The sequence below is a fragment of the Schistocerca gregaria genome, chromosome 11 (assembly GCF_023897955.1).
Source record: "Schistocerca gregaria isolate iqSchGreg1 chromosome 11, iqSchGreg1.2, whole genome shotgun sequence".
Lineage (NCBI taxonomy): Eukaryota > Metazoa > Arthropoda > Insecta > Orthoptera > Acrididae > Schistocerca > Schistocerca gregaria.
This window is the reverse complement of record NC_064930.1, coordinates 77,633,734-77,660,089: the sequence shown is the minus strand read 5'-3', so window position 1 is coordinate 77,660,089 and position 26,356 is coordinate 77,633,734. Positions and strand designations below refer to the sequence as shown.

The following is a 26,356-nucleotide window of genomic DNA, read 5'->3' as shown; positions in this document are numbered from 1 at the left end:
AGCAAAGTGATGAAACAAATTTTGGATGCCTTGATGAAGCTAGTAATACGAAAACAGTTTTTCAGAACACCTACAAATAGAATCACAGGCTGACTTAAAAACAATTCAGTATGACAAGCAAGATAGGAAAATCCAACATGAATACAAGGGCTGTTCAAAAAGTATCCAACTTTTTTCTTATTTTTGAAACCAACAGTGGTATCAGGGTTGGTGCACACTTCTTTGTAGGCATATGTACTTTGCATGAACATGATTGCAGAAATAACCAGTTAGCTAGCCATTGACAAGTGAACACATGTAAGTGATAGTCATCAGATTTTGTGTTGTGAGCAAAATGACAGAAAAAGGGGGACAACATTCATGAAATTTTGTTTTAAGCTTAGTAATTCTCAAGCTGAAACAATCTGCAAGATTTGACAAGTGGTTGTGGTCGAAGCAATGAGTACCACACAAAGGAATGGTACAAGTAAGTACTCAGAGATGACGACTTATCAGTGAAGAGTGAAGCATGTTTAGTTAGGACATCAACATCCACAAATGGGATTGTTATTGATCATATAAGGATCCTAATGATGTGGGATAGATGACTCATGATCAGAGAAATAGTAGGGCTTTTCCCTAAATCATCTCTGACAACTTTGGTGTCCGACCACATTTAATTTTGTTACACATTTGAACGACAACTGAAGCTTTGATTTTCATTACCAAGAGGCAGCCTAGTAAGCTGTGTAATCATTGATCGAAGAAATGCAGTTTTATGTTTGGGTGGTTGGAATCTAGTCTGATGATACAGATTGTTTTTACTTCCAAAAAACAGAGAAACTTAAACAATAATCATGCCTCATTATCAGAACATCAAGGAACCTTAACTTTTTTCTGTTTCAAGAATGTATTTAATGTCCTATATTACATATTGAAAATAGTGTCAGTGTCATCTAGGACACTTTTGACAATGAGAAGTATTGTCAACAAATCATCTATAAAAGACGATTGTTTTCATTGTTCCAGGATTACTGGCAATTATATGTGTTGTACTCTGTTCTCCTGTGAGCCAATGCATTGCTGACTTTCACTTATTTATGTAGCTATCAGTTCATTCATAACATCGGCTTTGAATTTGGAGCTGCTTTCCATCGCTCCTCCCCCTCAATTTCCATTCATGCTGGTATTGGATATCTTATGACAGCTCAGATTATTGTTGTACTTGACAGAACTAATCTTTAAAGTGTTCCTTATTATGAAATGTATCCATTCCTGTTCTCCATTAATTCAGCTGGTTGTCTTAATTTACCAGCCTATTACTAGGTTTACCACAAGAAAAAATTATCAGTTTATTTTGAAGCTTGATAACTAATGTAAGAGTGGTGTACTTTAGATTCATGGTTAATATTGTAGAGAATTTTGTTTTTACAACATTTGACATTGACAGTTTTTGTATCCATGAAGCTGTGCTTTAAGGGTGAAGCACTATTTTAAAGTTCTGTTAGAAATATGCTGTTACATTAATGTTTTAAAATTGATTTCTACTCTGTACTCATTTCTTAAGAGGTAAGGTGTAAAAGAATGCAGTTCCACTTTGTAAAAAGTCTTACATTTTATGTACAATAATTTGCAACATGTATGAATATTTGTTTGTTTGTTAGTATAGGACTTTATTATGATTTTAAAGGACATATACATCTATTTTATGTCTGATTCTATGTAATTGTTTTATATCTGACTGTGTGCTTTTATTAATGTTCAGGTTTCTTATCTTACCATGTTGTTCAAAGTTGCTTTTATGTCAGATTTAATGTAATGGTTTATCCTTGACAGTATGGTTTTACCACAATTTTATGTCTGACTTTTAATGTAATGGTTTCATACCTGACTATGTGGTTTTATTCATGTTGGACTGCCCTGTTTTGCCATGTTGTACTACATTGCCTTTTAAGTTTGTCTATGACTCTGTTTGTTAGTATTCTGAAAATATGGTTTTGTATTACTATCTTCATCAGAGTGTCCAAAATTTGTTTCATCAATTTATTGAGAATGACTCTGACATTATGACATATAGATGTCTTTTTGCTTCCTTTACAAATTGTAACTTATATACTTTGTATAACGATTTTTGCTTGTATTTGAAATATGTATTTTGTAGTGCTTGTTACTGCATTTGTGGGCAACCGCATTATAAAAAAATGAAAAAAAAAAAAACAAAAAATGTAAAGTAAAGCTGCTCCCTAGACAGTGCAGTTCTGATAAGTGCCCCCTTTTAGTCTTCCTAATATTGTCTCAGTTAGGTGAATGAAGTTCAGTCCTGTGCTGCTTTATACTATTGGCATGTTTAACTACAACGAACTTAATGTGGCTGTCATAATGTTTGTTATCGCGTAGTTCATTGGCATATACCAAGTATCATTAGTTAGCTTCATACTGTGGTAAGTGCTTACTAATTAGTTCTGTGGTTTTTAGGATGATTTGATAATGAGATTAAGCTTGTAAGTAGTCATCAAGTAATAAAGGAAAATAATATTACAATTTTGATGCTTCTCTGCAATTAATTGCATATTTTAGTGCTTGTTCCAATTATTCAGCTGATTCGTGTCAAGGCATTAATAGTCTTTTTGAGACTGTATTTCCTGGAGCGGCTTTGAGTGGAACTACATAACAATACATTCTAAATTAAACCCAAGAACCTTACTTTAATAAATATAATGCATGTTATTCACAGTGACTTGATGAAACAACAAACTGTACTGGTGCAAAGGTGTTAGAAATTGTTCATTATTGGTCAGCAGCTCAGAATAAAATTGCGAGCCTTCATTGACAGACATCTTTCATTATTAAAGCAATATTTGAGGACATTACTGGTAAACTTACAAGTACATTATATTCAGCAAACCTTACTTTGCCTCAAGTATGTATGCTAAGGAGTCATGGCCCAAATGTTAATAAAAAAGTAATGAGTCTATTTAGTGAACAAGTTTGTCTTGCGAGAAAGAAAAAACTTACTGTCAGCTTTTGCAATATTCACGTCCTCCATAACTCTTTCTTAAAAGGACTGTATCCATCCAGCTATAAAGAGAATGTTTCAGCAGTGGGATGGTGTCAAAAAAGAGTTCTTGTATTTTATTCCACACAATAATTATGCTACAGATTCTGACAGTGGGTACAGACATGTTGTTCAGCTTCTGAAGAAACCCCTGAGGAAAACTGAACTGGCATATGTTTAGTCCAGTGCTCAGTTTTACCCATTTCACCAGAACATTCCAAATAAAGAAGCCATTGATACATTTTGTTCTCAGTGAAATAAGGAGACTTGTTCAGGTGTTGCTAGGAATAATTTATAAACCATTAGTACTGAAGACTTGTAGCCTGTCGGTAGACATTTTACAAGAATCCAGTTTAATACCTATACATGTCATGTCTTATGATGATGACTGTACAGCAGCTCTTCAGCAGGTATCTGTACAGTAGCTCCTTCAGTTAGTGACACACATTAAGTAGTATTTTACTGAGGCATGTAAATACATTCTTCTTTAAGCCAACCTGGAACGGTAAAAAGAGTGCATTATTTGTATTGTCATTTTCTGTATCCCAGTCTGATGAGTTCAAAAGCTTGCCCAAGCACATGGACCTAGACAACAGCCATTAGGTGGTGCTCCTAATATTTCTGATGATGCTTTCCAACAGACACTCTTCCTTTCTCGAGCTTCCCCAGCGACAGTTTTGTTACTAAAGAAGTTGGCTCTCCTCTCCAATCTGGTTGCATTCACATTCAAGAAAATGAGTTCATTGCTGTCAAACTATTATTCACAACAATTCCATCTGGTCATGTTGCACCTTAAGTTCCATTAATACCACAAATAGCTAGGTCAGTCATATCACTTATGGATGATGGGATTATGGGAACTAAGTCAACATTGATATTTTACTTGTGCAAACCTGTCTTGCAGAACCTCATAAACAGATTCCTTGATTCGAATTATGGTGGTCCAGTTGGTCCCCAATCCAAAAGTATGCACAGCAACTCAAGCTGGACAATCCTTATTTTGAGATAGTGCAGTCAGAAAATGAACACCTTACAGCTCGTCCTTAGGTGGCAGCAGTTCAACTGCCACCAAGGGGTCAAAATTCTCATTACTTTCCAAACTGTGACATCATGATTAGTCAGTTTCAGATGTGTCAGTGGCCTCTGAGAAGCCAGTCACACCATGTTAGTGTAAGTTGTAGGATCTCCCATCTTGTCTTGACTGAACTGACATGCAGACTGTCCAGACTGCTGTGCACTCTGCACTCATCGTTGAAAGGATGGGCATCTCCAAACTGTCTGCCATCAAGCATCAAGACAGTCAAACTCCACTCCAACCTTGCATAAAGGGATGGTGAATGAACTCCAGACCATTGTTTCCCAGGACAAACCTGCTACCAAGTTGTTTATTGATTCGTGATTGTGCAACAGGACAAGTAGACACAGGAGCGATGGTTTCCCTGACAAGAGTGATGGTTTCCCTGTTGAACCTCCCAACACATGCTCATCTTGGTTACCCAGCTTGGTCTCACCCTGCTGCAAGTCGGTTGGGTATGGTGACAGTTCAATTCTCATGAGAAATCAGTTCATATCTATGGCAGCATACAAGAAGGTTACATGGTTCATAACTCTGTTTGTTGTCACTTGGCCGGCAACATTTTTGGCCTGGATGTCTTCTTGCTTTTTGAGTTTTCCATCACAGATGAAGTTCAGATTGTCTGGAACACATTTCCCTTCCAAGAACCTGTCAACCTTTGTACCACTTTTGTGTGTCTGTTCAAACCTGTTCTAGGGAGTGCCACTGATTTTAGGGTGCATACTTCTCTACGTCCAGATGAAGTGCCCCATTTCTGTTGGGTACGTCTGCTTTCCATCTTCATGCAGATGGCGATTAAGCTCAAACATCTTCACAAAGCTGGGGTCATTAAACATGTCAGAACTAGTTCTTTTAGGGATTTGGGATAAACAGACAGGTCCAGAGCATCTCCTCACAAAACTTATTAGCGGTGAATATTTTTCTAAGATAGACCTCGCCAACACTTATTTACTGATGAGGTATTGCAACATATTATGGTCATCAACACACACTTTGGCTTGTACAGATACAAAAGTTTTCCTTTTGGGATATCTTCTGCTCTGCCAATCTTCCAGAAATCCCCAGAAAGTTAACCACTTCCATTCTCACTTGTAACAATTACCTGGACAACTTAACAGTTATTGGTGCTATCTGTTAAGACCATCTGTGCAACCTCTGCATACTCTTTATTACCTTGTGTGACCCCCTGTGCGGTCCAGGGGTTAGAATAGGCCCAACGTAGTTCTGCCTTCGTATGAGGTGACTAAAAGGAGTTTCACATGTTTCAGCCTTTATGTGATGGTCCCCTGTAGTATTTGACCTCCATTCTTCAAAATTTTCCCAAAGAGTGAGCCAATTGGGGAAGGGCACCTTACAAGGTGCATTGTGTCCATTGTGCATTGAGATCTTTAGCCCACATTCTCATCATCGCATTGCAGTCCTACCCATTCTCCATCTCTTGGGTGGGAACACCTTCCTGGGTGCATTTTCCACCATGAAATATGCAGTGTCGATTTCTGGATTGATGATGACCATGGGCTTCTTTGCGCCTGTTATCCAACACTGTAGCCAGTCTGTTGTGGTGGGGCCGCTATGTACCCTGTTGATTGCAGCCCCCTGACCACACAGGGATCACTCTGCTGATGCCTGCACCATTAACTCCCCATGTACGCCAAGGGGTAGACGCTCATCCCACTTGGGCATCAAGACTCCCGGCAATGGCCATCCTACCAGGTAGCCTTTGCTGCAGCTGGGTGGCGCCTGTGGGGAGGGCTCCTGGTCGGTGTGGGTTGCATCAGGGCAGATGACACACGATGAAGCATAGTCCATCATCTCTTGCTGGTGGTGAAACACCAACAGTCTCTAAGCGATCACAAACTCAATTCAACACACTGAAGTATAACCCCAAATCGTTCCCCTCCCTGCCCACACCATGAGAGGAACATCAGGCAAAGGATGGCAATGTATCTTATTTGCCCCAGTACCTTGTATGTTCGAGAGCTGATGGGGAATTGTTCATGATGATGAAGCCTCAGTTTTTTGTTGAGCGTTTAGAGGACAAGTTCGGGGAGGTGGAGGGCTTGTCCAAAATGAGATCTGGATCAGTCTTGATCAAAACAGAATCCTCTGCCCAGTCAAGGAAGTTACTCACTTGTGACAAGCTGGGTGATGTTTCTGCAACCATCACGCCACATAAGAGCTTAAATATGGTCCAAGGTAACATATTTCACAGAGACCTTCTTTTGCAGTCCAAGGATGAGTTGCGCGCCAATTTAAGGTACATTTTGTAGGATGTGTCCACTGGGGCCCGAAGGATAATCAGGTTGCCACTGGTGCCTTCATCTGGCATTTGAGGGTGATACATTTCCCAAGAAGGTCAGGGTGATGGTCTATCGGTGTGATGTAAAGCCCTATGTCCCTCCCCCGATGCGGTGCTTTAAGTGCTGGAAGTTTGGCCATATGTCTTCCTGCTGTACTTCCAGTGTCACATGCCGAGATTGCGGACGCCCATCACATCCCAATACTCCATGTGCCCCGCCTCCCATCTGTGTCAACTGCAGAGAGCACCTTGCTCGCCTGACTGCAGGATTCTCCAGAAACAAAGGAAAATCATGGAGTACAAGGCCCTGGACAGACTGACCTACACTAAGGCTAAGAGAACATTTGAACGCCTGCATCCTGTGTGTATGACCTCATCTTATGCTGTCACTACAACAGTTTTGGCACCATCAGCTACTCCAACCTAGGTCACGTCTCAGAGCCTGAAGACTACACTTGCCCCCTTGATGGTGGGGGGCATTTCACCCCCCCCCCCCTTAACTATTGGGGATGTCCATCCCCACTCCTAAGCCAGAGAAGTGGCTTCTTTGGCTTCTCTCACTAGGAAGGAGTCCCTTGGGTCACTCCCTTCCCACTTTTCTTCTAGTGAGAAAGACGAGACCTGACAGTGACTGAAGAACCCAAAAGCAGCTGGATGTAGGGCTTCATGCTCATCCTCAGTCCCGGAGACTGAGCCAGTGAAGTCCTCCCTGCCAGGGAAACCCAAGGAGCAGTGAGAGAAATCCAAAAAGAAAACCCGTAAGGAAATTGTGGTGGCACCTGCACCACTGCTACCTACAAGCTCTGCAACTGAGGATGGGGTGGAGATATTGGCATCTGCTGAGGATCTAGATCTTGCCAGACCCTCAGACACAATGGATATAGATTGCTCAGGCAATAAATCAGTGGCAGCAGGTGACTCTGAGGCGTAAACTGCTTCAATGAATGTTCCATGCCTTCCCAGTCTCACGATGGCATCATCCAGTGGAATTGCGTCGGTTTTTTCCACCGCCTGGCTGAGTTACCGCAACTGTTATGCTTAACACCTGCTATCTGCATTGCCTTCCAGGAATCCTGGTTCCCAGCAATGCGGACCCCTGCCCTCCATGGCTATAAGGGATATTACAGGAACCGTAGTGCTATAATCGAGTGTCAGGTGGAGTTTGCGTTTATGTCCTATACTTGGTCTGTAGTGAACATGTGCCCCTTCAAATCCCTCTTGAAGATATGGCTGTCAGAATAAGGATGATGCAGGAAATAACTGTCTGCAATGTATACTTTCCTCCGGATGGTGCAGTACCCTTGAATGTATTAGCTGCACTGATTGATCAACTCCCTAAACCTTTCCTACTTCTGGGAGATTTTAATGCCCATAACCCTATGTGGAGTGGTACCATGCTTGCCGGCCAAGGCAGAGATTTCAAAACTCTACTGTCGCAATTTGACCTTTGCCTTTTAAATACTGGGGCTGCCACACATTTCAGTGTGGCTCATGGTAGTTACTCGGCCATTTATTTATCAATTTCCAGTCCAGAACTTCTCCCATCTATCCACTGGAGAGCACATAACGACCTCTGTGGTAATGACCACTTCCCCGTCTTCCTGTCACTGTCCCAGCATCAGGCACATGGATGCCTGCCCAGATGGGCTTTGAACAAGACAGTCTGGGGAACTTTCACCTCCGCTGTCACCATTGGGTCTCCCCCGCATGGTAACATCGATGTGATGTTTTAGCAGGTGATTAGGACAATTGTTTCTGCAGCAGAAAACGCAATCCCTCAGTCTTTAGGGTGCTTGAGGCATAAGACAGTCCCTTGGTGGTCGCCGGAAGTCGCTGAAGCAATTAAGGAGGATCTGTGAGCTCTACAGCAGCACTCTTTCCTGGACCACCTCATAGCCTTCGAGTGGCCTACCTTATCAAGCAATGGAAGAAGGACTGTTGGGAGAGATACATCTCCACCATTGGGTACCACACGTCACCTTCACAAGTCTGGGCAAAGATCAAATATCTTTTTGGGTACCAGGCCCCAACAGCTGTCCCCTGTGTTACTGTAAATGGCGAGTTATGCACCGACGCAAACGCGATTGCACTTTGTTCGAGCCTCTGCATCGGAGTATTACCCCAAGCCTTTCTCACACTAAAATGGCAGCTGGAAGGGAATGTCCTCTCATTCACTACACACTGCAGTGAATCCTATAACACCCCATTTACACAGCGGGAGCTCCTCAGTGCCCTTGCACATTTCCCCGACATAGCTCCTGGGCTTGATCACATCCACAGCCAGATGATTAAACATCTCTCATCTGACTACAAGCGACATCTCCTCGCTGTGCAATGGCATCTTTCCATCAAATTGCAGGAGAGCACCATTGTTCCAGTGCTCAAACCTGGTAAAAACCCTTTTGATGTGGATAGCTATTGGTCTGTCAGCCTCACCAACATTCTTTGTAAGCTGCTGGAATGTATGATATGTCGGCGGTTGGGTTGGGTCCTGGAGTCACGTGGCTTGGTGGCTCTATGTCAGGGCAGCTTCTGCCAGGGTCGCTCTACCACTGATAATCTTGCATCCATCAAGTCTGCCATCTGAATAGCCTTTTCCAGATGGCAACGCCTGGTTGCCATCTTTTTTGACTTACGTAAAGCATATGACACGACTTGGCGACATCATATCCTTGCCACATTGTATTAGTGGGGTCTCTGGGGATTACTCCTGATTTTTATCCAAAACTTGCTTCGTACTTTCTGTGTCCAATTTGGTGATTCCCATAGTTCCATCCATATCTGGGAGAATGGAGTCCCGCAGGGCTCTGTATTGAGTGTCTCTCTACTTTTAGTGGCCATTAACGGTCTACCAGCAGCTGTCGGGCACTCCGTCTCACTTTCTCTGTATGCAGATGACTTCTGCATTTCTTACTGCTGCTTCAGTACTGTTGTTGCTGAGCGGTGCCTCCAGGAAGCCATCCACAAGGGACAGTCATTGGCTGTAGCCCACAGCTTCCAGTTTTCAGCCGCAAAGTCGTGTGTCATGCACTTCTTTCGGCATCATACCATTCATCTGGAACCCGCACTTTACCTTAATGATGATCCACTCACTGTAGTGGAGACATATCAATTCCTAGGACTGGTTTTTGACTCTTGATTGACTTGGCTCCCTCATCTTCATCAGCTTAAGCAGAAGCGCTGGCAGCACCTCAATGTCCTCCATTACCTGAGCAACACCAATTGGGGTGCAGATCTCTGTACAGTGCTGCAGTTCTACAGAGCCCTTTTCTAATCCTGAACTGACTATGGGAGTGTGGTTTACAGTTTGCAGTACCTTCAGCATTGCATTTACTTGATTCTGTGCACCACTGTGGGGTTCGATTAGCGGCAGCAGCTTTTAGGACGAGTCCAGTGAGCAGCGTACTGGTGGAGGCTTGTGTCCCTCCATTGCAGATCAGACATGTGCAACTGCCTGCCAGTTACACAGCAGCACACGTTCATAGATCCCCTGAGCATCTGAATTACCGTCTCCTTTTCCCGCCCGCAGCAGTCCATCTCCTGCATCGGCGGCCCCCATTGGGGCTAACGATTGTGGTTTGCGTGCGGTCCCGTCTCTCCGAACTGGAGTTCTTCCCTTTACCACCTATACTTGTGGTCTGTTCACATATGCCTCCATGGTGTATGCCTCGGCCACAGCTTTGTCTGCACCTTTTGCATGGCCCTAAGGACTCTGTTAACCCCATTGCTCTCTGCTGTCACTTCCTCTCCATTCTTGACGTGTTCCGGGGCTCTGAAGTGGTTTACACCAACGGCTCAATGGCTGATGGTCACGTGTTGTTGTTGTTGTTGTTGTTGTTGTTGTTGTGGTCTTCAGTCCTGAGATTGGTTTGATGCAGCTCTCCATGCTAATCTATCCTGTGCAGGCTCCTTCATCTCCCAGTACTTACTGCAACCTACATCCTTCTGAATCTGCTGAGTGTATTCATCTCTTGGTCTCCCTCTACGATTTTTACCCTCCACGCTGCCTTCCAATAGTCAATTGGTTATCCCTTAATGCCTCAGAACATGTCCTACCAACCAATCCCTTCGTCTAGTCAAGTTGTGCCACAAACTTCTCTTCTCCCCAATCCTATTCAATACCTCATTAGTTACGTGATCTACCCACCTAATCTTCAACATTCTTCTGTAGCAACACATTTCGAAAGCTTCTATTCCCTTCTTGTCCAAACTATTTATTGTCCATGTTTCACTTCCATACATGGCTACACTCCATACAAATACTTTCAGAAACGACTTGCTGACACTTAAATCTATACTCGATGTTAACAAATTTCTCTTCTTCAGGAACGCTTTCCTTGCCATTGCCAGTCTAAATTTTATATCGGATGGTCACGTATGCTTTGCATATGTTCATGGAGGACATATTGAGCAGCACTCCTTGCATGTTGGCTGCAGTGTTTTCACTGCAGAGCTGGTGGCCATATCTCATGCTCTTGAGTACATCCGCTCATGCCCTGGCGAGTCATTTCTCCTGTGTACAGAGCAGCCTACAAGCTATCAAACAGCACTACCCTTGGCACCCTCTGGTAGCAAACATTCAAGAGTCCATCTATGCCCTGGAACAGTGCTGCTGTTCCATGATGTTTGTGTGGACCCCAGGACACGTCGGAATCCCCAGCAACAAACGTGCCAACAGGCTGGCCAAACAGGCAACACAGAAACCGCTTCAGGAGATAGGCATCTCTGAAGCTGACCTGTGCTCTGTCTTACACCACAGGGTTTTCCTTCTTTGGGAGATGGAATGGCACAACAGCACACACAACAAACTGTGTGTCATTAAGGAGGCTATGAATGTGTGGAAGTCTTCCATACAGGCCTCTCGTTGGGAATCAGTTGTCCTGTGCCAGCTCCGCATTAGCCATACGTAGCATTGCAAGGACCCATCTCAGTGTCACTGTGGCTCCAAAATTACAGTCATCCACCTCTTTCTGGACTGCCCACTTTTAGCCGCTCTGCAGCAGACTTTTAACTTTCACAGCACCCTGCCTTCAGTGTTGGGCGACAATGCCTCCACAGCAGCTTTAGTTTTACATTTTATCCATGAGAGAGGGTTTTACACTTCTATGTAGGTTTTAGCACATGTCCTTTGTTCCTCTGTTGTCTCCACCCTAGTGCATTTAGGGTGGAGGTTTTAATGTGTTGCAGAGTGGATGGCTTTCCCTTTTTGTTCTCGTGGTTGGCCAGCCACTGTAATCTGCTTTCATGTTTTACTCTCTTCTGTATCTAGCATCTCTCTGTTGTTTTCTTTCCTCTTTTGCTCCTTTTACTGTTCATTGCCTTCCCTTCATTCTTGTGGCTTTTCCTTTCTTGCCGTTTTGTGTCATATGTCTCGTCCGTTTTATTCTCACACTTGTGGCCTTGTTTTACTAGGAACAAGGGTCTGATGACCTAATAGTTTGGTCCCTTCTGCCGCCTTTAAACCAACCAACTGACCTTATGTAATGCAGTGTTTAATTGATGCCTACACAAATACCAGTTTGTTCAAGAGCAAGTGGACTACCTTGGACACTTGCTGAACTGAGATGGGATTGAGCCCACTGATCACAACATTTCCGCTGTTGACTCATTATTCTAAGTTCCTGCCACAAGCAGAACACATTATGCACCCAGTCAACCATTTGCCAAATAAGGGCATTCAGTTTCTGTGATTGGCTGCCTGGGACCATGCTTTCACTCAGCTGAAGCACGTGTTATGCTGGCACCCTCCCTTAAGCTCTTTTCTCCATTATGTTTCCTTGTTTTGGCTGCTGACACTTCCCCCTATGGCATTGGAGCAGTGCTGATGCGCCGTAACATTGATAGTACTGAGCAACCCATAGCCTATGTGTCAAAAACACTGATGTCAGCTCAAAGAAACTACTCACAGATCGTAAAAGAGGCTTTAGGAATCATCTTTGCCAATAAGAAATACCATGTGTATCTCTTTGGGACAAAGTTTATGTTCATCACTGACCACAAACTGTTGGTAGTACTCTTTGGGGCACACTCTTGGATTCCAGAGTGGACAGCTCAAAGACTCCAGTGTTGTGCTCTTTTTCTTAGTTCCTGCACTTACACCATTAAGTACAGCCTACCACACAACACACAAACACAGATGCACTCTTTTGTCCACTCTCAGGATGAGACCCAGCATTTGACCAGCAGGCTCTCCTGTTTCCACACTGACATTGAATGTCAACTAAGCTTGGATGAGTTTCCCATTGTCACAGACATGCAACATGACCCTATCTTATGGTCTGTCATGCACTATTTGCCACGTGGGTGGCCCATTTATTTTTCCAAATCTGCTGATCCAGAACTCTGGACCTGGGGCTTGCCATTCTCATTGCTTGTCTCTTTTCTGTGACATTCTTCTGCTGGATGTGGAGGCAGATACCCACCGTGTTGTCATCCCAACTATCATATGCCCTCATATCTTGGAACTCCTTGATCATGGTCATTGAGGTATGCCACGGATGAAGCCCTTGTCAGACAACATGCCTACTGGCCAGGATTGAACAAAAGTGTGGAGGCCAAGGTGTGCAGCTGTTCTGCATGTGCCCAACATCTGTCTGCTTCTCCTCAGTTTTTCCCCTCCCAACCCACTCCTTCTTGCTCCTCACACCATATTCATCTGGTCTTTGCTGGTTCCTTTCTGAGCTCTATGTGGCTCATTGTTGTGGATGCTTATTCAAACTACCCCGGTGTGCACCATTACAACTACCACTTACTCTCTGAAGGCCTTCCCCACAACCTATTGTCCAAAAATGGGCCCCAACTCATGGCAACAGCCTCTGAACAGTTCTGTAATACCAGTGGCATTAAACTCCTGTTTAGCCCACCTTTCCACCCATCCCTCAGTGGCAAAGCAGTGCATATGGTGTGTAGATTTAAATAAATGTTGAAAGAAATGGGCACATCCACCACTGAAGCAGCACTCACTGTGTTCCTGAGTACCTACAGGACCATCCCTGTCCATGAGTGCAGAGCACTGGAGCTCCTCCATGGGCAACAGCCACATACTCTCCTCCACCTCCTGCCACCACAGCTCTCTTAACCTTGTATCTGACACTCTGGATGGAACCACCCATCCCCTTTCAGCTGTTTGGGCATGTTCCAATGGATGCTGGCTATGGTGGCTTATGATGGTGGATACATTGTGGGGTTTGGAGCATCGTCACACCAATCAACTCTGTCACTACGTACTGACTACATTACCATTGGTGCCATTGTAGACCCCTCAACCACACAGGTAGAATATGCATTCCAGGGCACCATTGGTGGTTTCTGTGGATGTGGATTTGGAGGGTGAGACCTCACAGCAGCATCCATCCTAACAGTCATCTCCCAACCACCATTCCCCAGTGTATTGTGACATCCATCGTTCCTCCTCCTAAACGTTAGGCTCCTCCACCAGGACACCAACCATGCCATCAGTTCACCTTCTGAAACATTGTCCAGGGTGCTTCAGATCTTAAGTGCCCATTTTGAGGGAGAGGGGGGGATAGGGATCTGGTTCCCAGCTTGATTAGTTTGAAACGTTGCCAGAATTCTTGGAGCTAGATAACAGCTACTAAGCAGCACTCCTAATATTTGTGAGTGCTGCTGTTGCCGCTTCAGCACTAGGCACTGACAACGCCCCACAGGCTAGTCTGCCAGCACCCAAGTCCACGCTGCAAAGCTTGCAGCATAGGGGCTAGGACCTCAGTCATGTTCTGAGTGCACTTTAGTCTCATTCCTTGTATACAGCCTTACTTGACTCCAGATACTGCTACAGCTAGCCTTTTGATTTGATTTACACTCCAGAATTGTCATTCCTTCATGTTACCTTGTTGTTCTGTTGTCTTTCATGGTTTTCAGTGACTAACCGTCAACACCCTTGTGCAGTCGACCAGTGCCTCCTAGCTGTGTCGAATTGTGATTACTTTACCTTCATTAACATAACAGAATATCAGCAGAAAGTGTGAGTGTTATTGTACACATCAGGAAAGCATTACCACTGGACACTGATTGCAATAACTTAGTGGATGAATGGTAGCTTCTCCAGTTGGAAACCAGTGTAACGCAGACTCAGTCAACAGTTATTGGAACCAGTTGCTTAGTGCGAAATTGTATGAAAATAGAAACAAAATATTCCCAGACAAGTAAAGGACTGAAAGCAGTTGTACCTCTATCTCATAGTAATGCTGATGTTGAAAGGGATTATTCTCCATCTGGAAGATATCTTACAGAGGACTGGGCATCACTCTCAGAAAAATACTGTCAGTGCAGTATTGACAGTAGAATATATAGCGTAATTGTGTGACAACAAACCAGAAAAAGTACCTATGACGAAAGTGCTGCTTTCTTTGGTGCAATGTTCTCGCAAGAAATATCATAACTACCCAGAAGGTAGAAAGAAGGAAGAAAATGAAAAACAAAAATATGAAGTGCAAAAAAGAACAGCTTAGGAATGAGAATGTCAACAAAAACAGTGGAGGTTTCATCATGTGAAAAAATACTTAAATAAAAAAAGACAGCAGTAACAGGAAAAATTTTGGGCAGCAAGTAAGTTGACATTTGAATGTAATGAAAGACTTTTAAGAAGCAAGACCTTCCGAGGCCATGTTGACGGGTCTCTCTTCAGGTCCAGAAAGAAATTCAGAATCGGAGAGAAGATAATGACACACTCTATTCAAGAAGCTGAAAAAAGAAAAAGTGCTTTAGTGATATCAGTTTTTATTATCTATGCAATTGTATGCTTTTTTACCCTTGTTTTACTTTTAATACATGATTTATGAGGTAAATTGTTTATTAGTAAATATAGAAAATTTGTAAACTGTACACATCTTACGTAGCTGTAAGTAAATAGTGGCTAAATCAGATCTAAAGTAATGCTTTTACTATCTATATCCAAGCAGTACATTAAAAATCTTATATTGCCCTTATTCGGCAGGAAAAAGATACCATAAAATAAGTATGAAGCATGTCACTTTGGATAGATGTCAGAATAATAGTTAAGGAAATGATATTTTTGTTATTTGTAAACAGTTAATTATGATCTTAACTGGCCTTTTGGTTGAGCATATTTTTCACTTTAAGTCAATAATATTATTTCTGAAATACATGTTGTCATATCTTAAATGAAGTGAATAAAACAAAGATGATGTAACTTACCAAACGAAAGCGTTGGTATGTTGATAGACACGCAAATAAACACAAACACGCACACAGAATTCAAGCTTTTGCAACCCGCAGTTGCTTCATCAGGAAAGAGGGAAGGAGAGGTAAAGACGAAAGGATGTGGATTTTAAGGGAGAGGGTAAGGATTCATTCCAATCCCGGGAGTGTAAAGACTTACCTTAGGGGGAAAAAAGGACAGGTATACACTTGCGCACACACACACACACACACACACACATCCATCCACACATATACAGACCGTACCACACAACTTTTCCATTAGTTTTGAGAGGCACGCGTGGTTCCGCACGCGGCGCACGGCTACTGCGAGCGGTACAGGTAGCGTGTTGCGCGACACGACATGCACATCACATGAGGTGTCTGTATACGTGCGGGTGGATATGTGTGTGTGTGTATGTGTGTGTGTGTATGTGTGTGTGTGTGTGTGTGTGTTGTGTGTGTGTTTGTGAGTGTGTGTGAGTGTGTGTGTGCGCGCGAGTGTATACCTGTCCTTTTTTTCCCCCTAAGGTAAGTCTTTTCGCTCCCGGGTTTGGAATGATTCCTTACTCTCTCCCTTAAAACCCACATCCTTTCATCTTCCCCTCTCTTTCCTGCTGAAGCAACTGTGGATTGCGAAAGCTTGAATGTTGTGTGTGTGTGTGTGTGTGTGTGTGTGTGTGTGTGTGTGTGTGTGTGTGTGTTTGTGTTTATTTGTGTGTCTATCAACATACCAACACTTCCTTAAATAAAGTGATTTACTTTTAGTTACTTTTCTTCTAAATTTTATCACTTTTATCACCATTTGGCAGCCCTGCAAAAATTAATCACAAGTGTATGATTGCACAGCGTTTTACATTAGTATGACTACCAACCAGCTGTCCATCAGGATGGAGGGCCACCACCAAACTATGCCCAAGAGCAAAGTGGACTATCCTGTGGCACAACATACAGCTGGGCATAACATACTTTATTTTAATGGCACCTTCACAACTGAGGCCAACTGGATCCTCTACCCTACCAACTTTTCTGTACTGTGCAGATTTTAGCTATACTTAGAACATGTTGTCCATTCCCGAAATGATACTGGCTACAACCTGCAGTAACCTATGGTCCACAAATCCCCCACCCAACACTTTCTGATCCCTCTGTCATAACACATCTCCCAATCCGTATCCCCTCATTCTTGTTTTGTGCTGCTTACCAATGCACCCACTGATCTTTCCCCCTTCTTTGGTTCTCTCCTTAGCTGCCCCCCCCCCTCCCCCCCCCCCCCCCACCTAGTTGCCGTGTGCTCTGCCAGGCAGCACTGCCTCCTTCACCGTCACCTACACCATGGGATCCCACCCCCTTTCCCCACCTCCCCACGTGTGTGTGTGTGTGTGTGTGTGTGTGTGTGTGTGTGTGTGTGTGTGTGTGTGTGCGCGTGCACGCCTCTGAAGGAGGCTAAAAGCTCAATCTAACAGTCTTTTCATTGTGCCTATCTGCAAAGATTGAGGCCAAGAGAGTTATGGGAATGTTGGATATATTGCAGGGAGAATTCCTGCCTGCACAGTTTAGTAAAGCTGGTGTTGGTAGGAAGGATCCAGATGGTACAGGCTGTGAAGCAGTCACTGAAGTGAAGCATGTTGGGCAGCATGTCAAGCTGTTTTTCGGCCACAGTTTGTCAGTGACTATTCATCTGGACAAACAGCTTGTTGGTTGTCATCCCCGTGTAGAATGCAGCACAATGTTTGCAGCTTAGCTTGTAGATCACGTGACTGGTTTCACAGGTAACACTGCCTTTGATGGGATGGCTGATGCTTGTGTCCATACTGGATGATGTATAGGATAGTGCTTGCATCTTTGTCTATTACAGGGATACAAGCCACAAGGCAAGGGGTTAGGAGTGGATTAGGGGTGGATGAGGATATTGTGTAGGTTTGCTGGGTGGTGGAATACCACTGTGGGATGGCTGTGAAGAATAGTAAGCAGAACATTCCTCATTTCAGGACATGGGGAGAGGTAGTCTAAACCCTTGCAGAGAATGTGATTCAGTTGCTTTAGTCTTGAGTGGTACTGACTCATGAAGGGAATACTTCTTTGTGGCCTGACAGTCAAACATTGGGACGTGGTGGATGACTGGAGAGATAAGGCAATGTCAGATCAGTTTCTGTACAAGGTTGAGAGGCTAATTTTGGTCTGTGAAAGCCTCAGTAAGACCCTTGGTTTATTTCAAGAGGGGTTGCTCGGCACCACAGATATGATGGTCATGGGTGGCTAGGCTATATAGAAGGTATGTCGTGGTATGGAATGGGTGGCAGTTGTTGAAGTAGAGGTATTGCTTGTGGTTTGTAGCTTTGATATGGACAGAGATACTGATGTAGCCATCTTTGAGCTGAAGATCAACATTGAGGAAGGTGGTTTGTTAGGTTGAGGAGGACCAAATGAAATGAATGGGGGAGAAGGTGCTGAAATTCGGGAGGAGTATTGATAGGGTGTCCTCACCCTCGATCCTGATCACGAAGATTTTGCCAGTGAATCTGAACCTGGTAAGGAGTTTGGAGTTCTGGGGGTTACGAAATATACCTGTAGATGGTCCATGCATAGGTTGGCGTAGGATGGTGCCATCTGGGTTCCCATTGCTGTTTCACAGGTGGGGATATAGTTGTTCATGGAGACTAGGAAGGAGGCTGTAAGTTTAGAATCTGTTGGGAAACATAGTGTTCAATAGTGGAAAGACCATTGACATTAGGAATGTTAGTGTGAAGGGAAGTGTCATCAATAGTAATGAGCAGGACACTGTGTGCTAAAGGAACAGGAATTAGTTGGTGTCTTTTACTTTGGAGGGTAGTTTGTGGGTAAGAAGCTGAAAGTGTTCTATTAGAGCAGATATTCTATCAGCGGGATTACTGTAACTGGCCACAATGTGGAACCTGGGTGGTTGGGTTTGTGGGCCTTATGAAGCATGTAGAAGGGGAGTGTGGGGAATGGTAGGGGTGAGGAGAGAAATAAATTCTGACTGGAGGCTCTGGGATGGGCCTAAGGACTGAAAAGAGATTGGAGATCTCATTGGGTTTCTGGAATTGGGTCACAGTGGCAAGGTTTGTAAGTGCATGCATTTAACAGCTGGTGGAGTTCTTCAGCCAAGTAATCCTTGTGGTTCCAAACGTCATTAGTGGAGTCTTTGTCAGTAAATAGGAATGTAAGGTTGCGGCTCTTTGAGCTGATGAAAGATTAGCTTCCATGTTGAATGGTTTGGAGATTGATAGTGAGGCAAGGTTCAAAGTTAATATCTTCTGGAAACTTAACAGGGGATGATTTGGGGGCAGTTGGGAGGGATCACAATTTGGTGGAGGAATGAACTGAATCAGGTGGGGCTCAACATTGGTTTTGGGCTGAGTTAGATAAGTAGGGTTGGTGGCAAAAAAATTTTCCACTGTAGGGACCAGGAGAAGGAAAGAAGGTCTTTAACAAGTCAGCATGAATGAATTACGGAGTGGGGCAAAGGTAAGGCCTTTGAAAAGGACTTATACTTCTGTGTAATTAAAACTTTTGGAGGAAATGTTCAAGACTGTGTTTCAGGTCTGTTTACAATCCAGATTCTATATGGTGATAGGAGGGAATTTTTAAGGGTATGGTAAATATAGCATATGTGCAAGGCAGGACCTGTCTGCCATGAGGTGATGTGGGGGAGGTCTGGAGGCTTTTGTAAAGGTGATAGATAGTGGTAGTCCAAAGCAGGAGTAGGGATACACATCTAACATTCTGCTGATATCATCAATCCTAGACATACATATCACTGCCGTGTATTTGTGCTTGGTATTTTCCGTACCTTCCTGTGCCACATGAACTTGTACCTTGTCCTGCCAACCCCCTCCCCACCCACATTCCTTCTCCTCTCCCTGTAAGAGACCTAGATGTAAGACCGATCTCATACATCCTATCTGTCTGTCTACATGAATGGCCACTGACAAACTGTGGCCAAGAAACAGTTGGACCATTCAGTTACTGACCACACTGCCCAACACAGTGTTCTTCACTTCATTGACTGCTTCACAGCTTCCACCATCTGACTCTTTCCTAACAACACCAACTTTTCTGAATTGCACAAATGAGAACTTTCTGTACAATATAACCTACATTCCCATAACTCCCTTGCCTCAACCTTCATTAGTCACTGTCCTTCACCAATTTATCCTCTTCCTGGTTCCCACTCCAGCACTACACAGCCTTCCATTCCAACAGTGCACCCACAGTTTTTCTACTTCTCTCCTGTTCAGCCCCCCCTCTCCCTCAACTTGCCATCTGTTTAACCTTCTCACTGCACCTAGTTTCTCTGTCTTCTCCCCACCACATCCCTCTATGCTCCAATAAGCAGCATTTTACTATCCCCCAACCCCTGCTCTGCTATCTTTCCCCCCACCCCTCCTCAGCCTCCTCTTTACTGCCACCATACAGAATGCTTCTCCCATCATGCTCAGTAGCTTGCAGTCTGCCCTTGGTTCACAGAGACAGTGGTCATGTGTGTGAGTTGTGTGTGATTGAATGTGTTTTTTGACTTCTCCAGAAGGTCTTTTGGACAAAAGCTTATTGTTTAGCTGTTGTTTTGTTGTGTCTGTCTGAACTCACTATTTCCACTGTATGGTGAGTAGCATTGTATGCTTTTCATATAACCGTCATTATTCCATCCTGGATTTTCCATTGTTTAATTTAAACAGAAACAAGACTATCACAAAATACAAACAGCAAATAAATATTATCTCCTTATTTAAAGACATACATGTTACAAAACAGTTTGACAGGTTCATTTGTTTCCATACTATTTGGCAGACAGTTCAGAAATACATTTACAGGGTGATTAAAATTAAACTTTCTCTACTTAAGAGGGTTCCCATGAAAAATAAGTGATCATAGGACAATGAAACTTTGACAAAACATTTGAAAGGACATGCAGAAGAGAAATGATGAATAAACCATTGAAAGAAACATGTTTTAATTTCCACAAGAGAGAGTAACATTTGTTAATTTCATACTATGTTTACATCCCAGGATTCAAATGTTTCTCAATGCAATGATCATCTGCATCCATGACAGTCTGAAACTGGACTAGAAATATCATTTCACTATTGTTCACATTGGTTCAGAAATGGTGAATCATACAATATTCAGCTGCTGTGATACAACTCTAGTACTGCTTGAAGATGGCACACTGCATCCAGCATTCTCAGCTGTGTCAACAGTAACTGCAACAGTTTGTGGTGCAGTTGGCCATTGGCCTCTCCCAGGAGAAGCTCCTAAATCACTAATTAATTTGAACTTCTGAATCATGTTCTTCAAATCCAGTGCAGAAAGAGGAATTTTCTCAACCCTGGTGTGGAAAGAGGACCTCTTTGTATTCCTTTAAAGTGTCAATACACATGAGGATCAGCAGCATTATTGCAGGTGTTTTGATAAAGCAGCTATACAGGAAAACTTTGTCCTGACCCATGTTGGCTGACTGCAACAGTAATGCACATTAATTCTTTTGTTTCAAACCTACAGCGCTGTACCACTAGCAACACCTAATGGCAAGTCATGACACTAACACTTCTAACAACATAACTCCTGCAGTGCACAGTCTGTAAATCATACCTAAAAAGATGGGTACCCATGCAGTAAAGAACTTTCCATCTAGACTGGCTCAAAAGTTTAGTTATAACCAACCTCTGCAATAAAAATACATATTGAAATAATATTCATTGGTTGGAAATAACCTTGCCTACTTCTGCATCCATACTTTGGAAGCAACCTTATGGTTTGTGCTGGAGGGCACTGTCACACTTGTTTTCCTCCTTCCATGTTCCATTTGTGAAAGGTTAGTGAAAAGAATGACTGTAGGTCAACCTGTGTATGAGCTTCATTTTCTATGATTTTCGTGTCATTTCATAAGTCTCGTGTGGAAGTGCTCTTGGCTTACTAAATGATTCCATAAAGGAACATGTCACTCTTCATCAGTTCTTCTTCTTCTTCTGCTTCTCCTCTCTCTCTTTCCCTCCCTCCCTCCTCCCTCTGTCCGTCCCCCCCACCTTAATCAAAGCTGGTAAGGGTCCTAGACTGATGAGTAGTACCCCCACAGTTAGTGTCACAACTGTTTTTTTAAGGAATTCCTTTCATGGACGGATTACATTTCCTTTCTGTCCTTCCAATAAATCTCAGCTTCACTTCTGCTTTTCCTACAGTCATTTTTATGTGGTCTTTCCAGTTTATTATTATTATTATTAAATAATATTGTATAAAATTTATTGACTTATGAATCTACAAAAGCTTTTGAGGTAATTTTATTTAAAGTAGGCATGGATTTCCATTTGGTTTAGTGCTGCTTATTGCTTGGAAGTTGATTTGCACATAATTACATTTGTATTTTCACTGACATAAAAGCAGTTTTTATTGATTTGACATACTGTTTACTCATTGTTATGCTTGAACGTATACAGTGTGTATGAAAACAAGTAACTATGAGTGATGTTTCTTGACAATAAGCAGTAATGAGTCAAAAATTAAACTGTATAGCTTCTGAAGCTTAAAAAACACTCTTTCTAGATATAACAATGTGAAAAATATTAAAGATCATACAACTGAGATATGCTACTGCAAAATTACCCAAAATTTGGCACCCAAAATGTTTGCATCAAATTTGCAAATGCGTATACAGTATTACTCAAAAATAAGATGCCACATAAATTTCAAAGAATAAATCAAAAATAAAAAAGATTTTGTGAAAAAATAAGCTGCACACTGATTACAAGGAGAAAATTACCAAAAATGTATTTGAATTTATGTGTAAGGTGTAGGTATGTTCTGTAAACATTTGATACAAGACATTGGCAACATACCGGGTGATCAAAAAGGCAGTATAAATTTGAAAACTTAATAAACCTTGGAATAATGTAGATAGAGAGGTAAAAATTGACACACGTGCTTAGAATGACATGGGGTTTTATTAGAACCGAAAAAAGTTCACAAAATGTCCGACAGATGGCGCTGGACAGCAAAACGTCAGTGACTGTGCGTGACAATCATGTATAAAAGGAGCTGTAATGAGAGAGAGAATCAGATGCGTCAGCGGTCGCAGCATGTTGCTGTTACCTGAAAAGACACTTTTAGTGTCGCCCTAACCGCCGTCTGCTTCACGTCTGCTGTGCAGCGAGCTACCTTAATTTAAGTATTATCTGTATTTTTCTTACTTGTCACTTCTTCTTCTGCGTTTTTTGCTTTTAGGAAGCTTTAATAGTAGTGCTATTAAGTGTTCCATAGGTTTCGTGTTAGTTTTGAATACAGTCAGAGAGTCCCTTTAGTCAGCCATAGTGCTCGTAGTGCTAGTGTTTGTTTTCAATACCGGCCAGAGACAGGTAGTGCTATTTTCCTTGTTTCTACAAGAAGTGGTTAGCAATCACAGTTTAGTCAATAATCAACCGCCTTTAGTGAATTAGCAGTCTAGTTAAAAGCTGATTAACACTCTATAGTAAATTGATTTCTTAGGATGGCTAGGATGTGTGGCTGCTGTGTACGGACGCAGGAGGAGCTGGCCACTCTTCGCGAACAGCTGAGCGTGTTGATGGCCGCGGTCAGCCGTCTTCAGGCTGCTGCCTCGGAGTGTAGCGGCAGTGGGGAGTCTGGTGCGTCGCATGGTGCACCCCAGGTGTTAGATGCTTCACCCACTGTCCCTGCTGTCGAGACATCTTCGCGGGTACCGGGCGCGGTTGGGCCACCCTCTCCCCAAGGGGAGTGGCGGGTTCAGCGGCGTTCGCGGCGCACGAGGCGGAGGGTCAATGTGGAGGCTGGCCGTGTGGCATCGCCCGCTCTGCCTGTGAGTGGACATGTGGCTGCTCCTTCAGCAAGGTCCGAGCAGGCACACGGGGGGAGGGGTTTATTAGTTATTGGGAGCTCCAACGTTAGGCGGGTGATGGAGCCCCTTAGGGAAATAGCGGAAAGGTCGGGGAAGAAGGCCAGTGTTCACTCTGTCTGCTTGCCGGGGGGTCTCATCCGAGATGTGGAGGAGGCCCTACCGGCGGCGATAGAGAGCACTGGGTGCACCCGACTGCAAATTGTTGCTCATGTCGGCACCAATAACTCTTGCCGTCTGGGTTCAGAGGTCATCCTCAGTTCGTACAGGCGGTTGGCGGAGTTGGTGAAGGTGGAAAGCCTCGCTCGCGGGGTGGAATCAGAGCTAACTATTTGTAGTATCGTTCCGAGAACCGATCGCGGTCCTCTGGTTTGGAGCCGAGTGGAAGGCTTAAACCAGAGGCTCAGACGATTCTGCGGAGAGCTGGGGTGCAAATTTCTCGACCTCCGCTATCGGGTGGAGAAATGTAGGGTCCCCCTGAATAGGTCAGGCGTGCACTACACGCCGGAAGCGGCTACGAGGGTAGCGGAGTACGTGTGGAGTGCACATGGGGTTTTTTTAGGTTAGAGAATTCCCTCCCTAGGCCCGACAAGACGCCTCCTGAGACGCGGCAAGGCAGGAGTAGGCAAAATGCAACAAGGAATAACAATATTAATGTGCTAATAGTAAACTGCAGAAGCGTCTATAGAAAGGTCCCAGAACTGCTCTCATTAATAAACGGTCACAACGCCCATATAGTACTAGGAACAGAAAGTTGGCTGAAACCAGACGTAAACAGTAATGAAATCCTAAACTCTGATTGGAATGTATACCGCAGAGATAGGCTGGACAGTGAAGGGGGAGGCGTGTTTATAGCGATAAGAAGTGCAATAGTATCGAAGGAAATTGACGGAGATTCGAATTGTGAAATGATTTGGGTGAAGGTCACGGTTAAAGCAGGCTCAGACATGGTAATTGGATGTCTCTATAGGCCCCCGGGCTCAGCAGCTGTTGTGGCTCAGCACCTGAAGAATAATTTGGAAAATATTTCGAGTAGATTTCCCCACCATGTTATAGTTCTGGGTGGAGATTTTAATTTGCCGGATATAGACTGGGAGACTCAAACGTTCATAACGGGTGGCAGGGACAAAGAATCCAGTGAAATATTTTTAAGTGCTTTATCTGAAAACTACCTTGAGCAGTTAAACAGAAAACCGACTCGTGGCGATAATATATTAGACCTTCTGGTGACAAACAGACCCGAACTATTTGAATCAGTTAATGCAGAACAGGGAATCAGCGATCATAAAGCGGTTACTGCGTCGATGATTTCAGCCGTAAATAGAAATATTAAAAAAGGTAGGAAGATTTTTCTGTTTAGCAAAAGTGACAAAAAGCAGATTACAGAGTACCTGACGGCTCAACACAAAAGTTTTATCTCAAGTGCAGATAGTGTTGAGGATCAGTGGACAAAGTTCAAAACCATGGTACAATATGCGTTAGATGAGTATGTGCCAAGCAAGATCGTAAGAGATGGAAAAGAGCCACCGTGGTACAACAACCGAGTTAGAAAACTGCTGCGGAAGCAAAGGGAACTTCACAGCAAACATAAACATAGCCAAAGCCTTGCAGACAAACAAAAATTACGCGAAGCGAAATGTAGTGTGAGGAGGGCTATGCGAGAGGCTTTCAATGAATTCGAAAGTAACGTTCTATGTACTGACTTGGCAGAAAATCCTAAGAAATTTTGGTCCTATGTCAAAGCGGTAGGTGGATCAAAACAAAATGTCCAGACACTCTGTGACCAAAATGGTACTGAAACAGAGGATGACAGACTAAAGACCGAATTACTAAATGTCTTCTTCCAAAGCTGTTTCACAGAGGAAGACTGCACTGTGCTTCCTTCTCTAGATTGTCGCACAGTTGACAAAATGGTAGATATCGAAGTAGACGACAGAGGGATAGAGAAACAATTAAAATCGCTCAAAAGAGGAAAGGCCGCTGGTCCTGATGGGATACCAGTTCGATTTTACACAGAGTACGCGAAGGAACTTGCCCCCCTTCTTGCAGCGGTGTACCGTAGGTCTCTAGAAGAGCGAAGCGTTCCAAAGGATTGGAAAAGGGCACAGGTCATCCCCGTTCTCAAGAAGGGACGTCGAACAGATGTGCAGAACTATAGACCTATATCTCTAACGTCGATCAGTTGTAGAATTTTGGAACACGTATTATGTTTGAGTATAATGTCTTTTCTGGAGACTAGAAATCTACTCTGTAGGAATCAGCATGGGTTTCGAAAAAGACGGTCGTGTGAAACCCAGCTCGCGCTATTCGTCCACGAGACTCAGAGGGCCTTAGACACGGGTTCACAGGTAGATGCCGTGTTTCTTGACTTCCGCAAGGCGTTTGACACAGTTCCCCACAGTCGTTTAATGAACAAAGTAAGAGCATACGGACTATCAGATCAATTGTGTGATTGGATAGAGGAGTTCTTAGATAACAGAACGCAGCATGTCATTCTCAATGGAGAGAAGTCTTCCGAAGTAAGAGTGATTTCAGGTGTGCCGCAGGGGAGTGTCATAGGACCGTTGCTATTCACAATATACATAATTGACCTGGTGGATGACATCGGAAGTTCACTGAGGCTTTTTGCAGATGATGCTGTGGTGTATCGAGAGGTTGCAACAATGGAAAATTGTACTGAAATGCAGGAGGATCTGCAGCGAATTGACGCATGGTGCACGGAATGGCAATTGAATCTCAATGTAGAGAAGTGTAATGTGATGCGAATACATAGAAAGATAGGTCCCTTATCATTTAGCTACAAAATAGCAGGTCAGCAACTGGAAGCAGTTAATTCCATAAATTATCTGGGAGTACGCATTAGGAGTGATTTAAAATGGAATGATCATATAAAGTTGATCGTCG

The 26,356-nt window shown here is 43.5% G+C and overlaps 1 protein-coding gene across 1 annotated transcript in view; it reads left to right on the top strand.

The window, feature by feature from the left end:
- The window catches only part of LOC126295032 (plasma membrane calcium-transporting ATPase 2-like), a 606,942-nt gene that overhangs the window by 184,926 nt on the left and 395,660 nt on the right, over nucleotides 1-26,356 (top strand). The gene's annotated exons all lie outside the window — the stretch shown is intronic.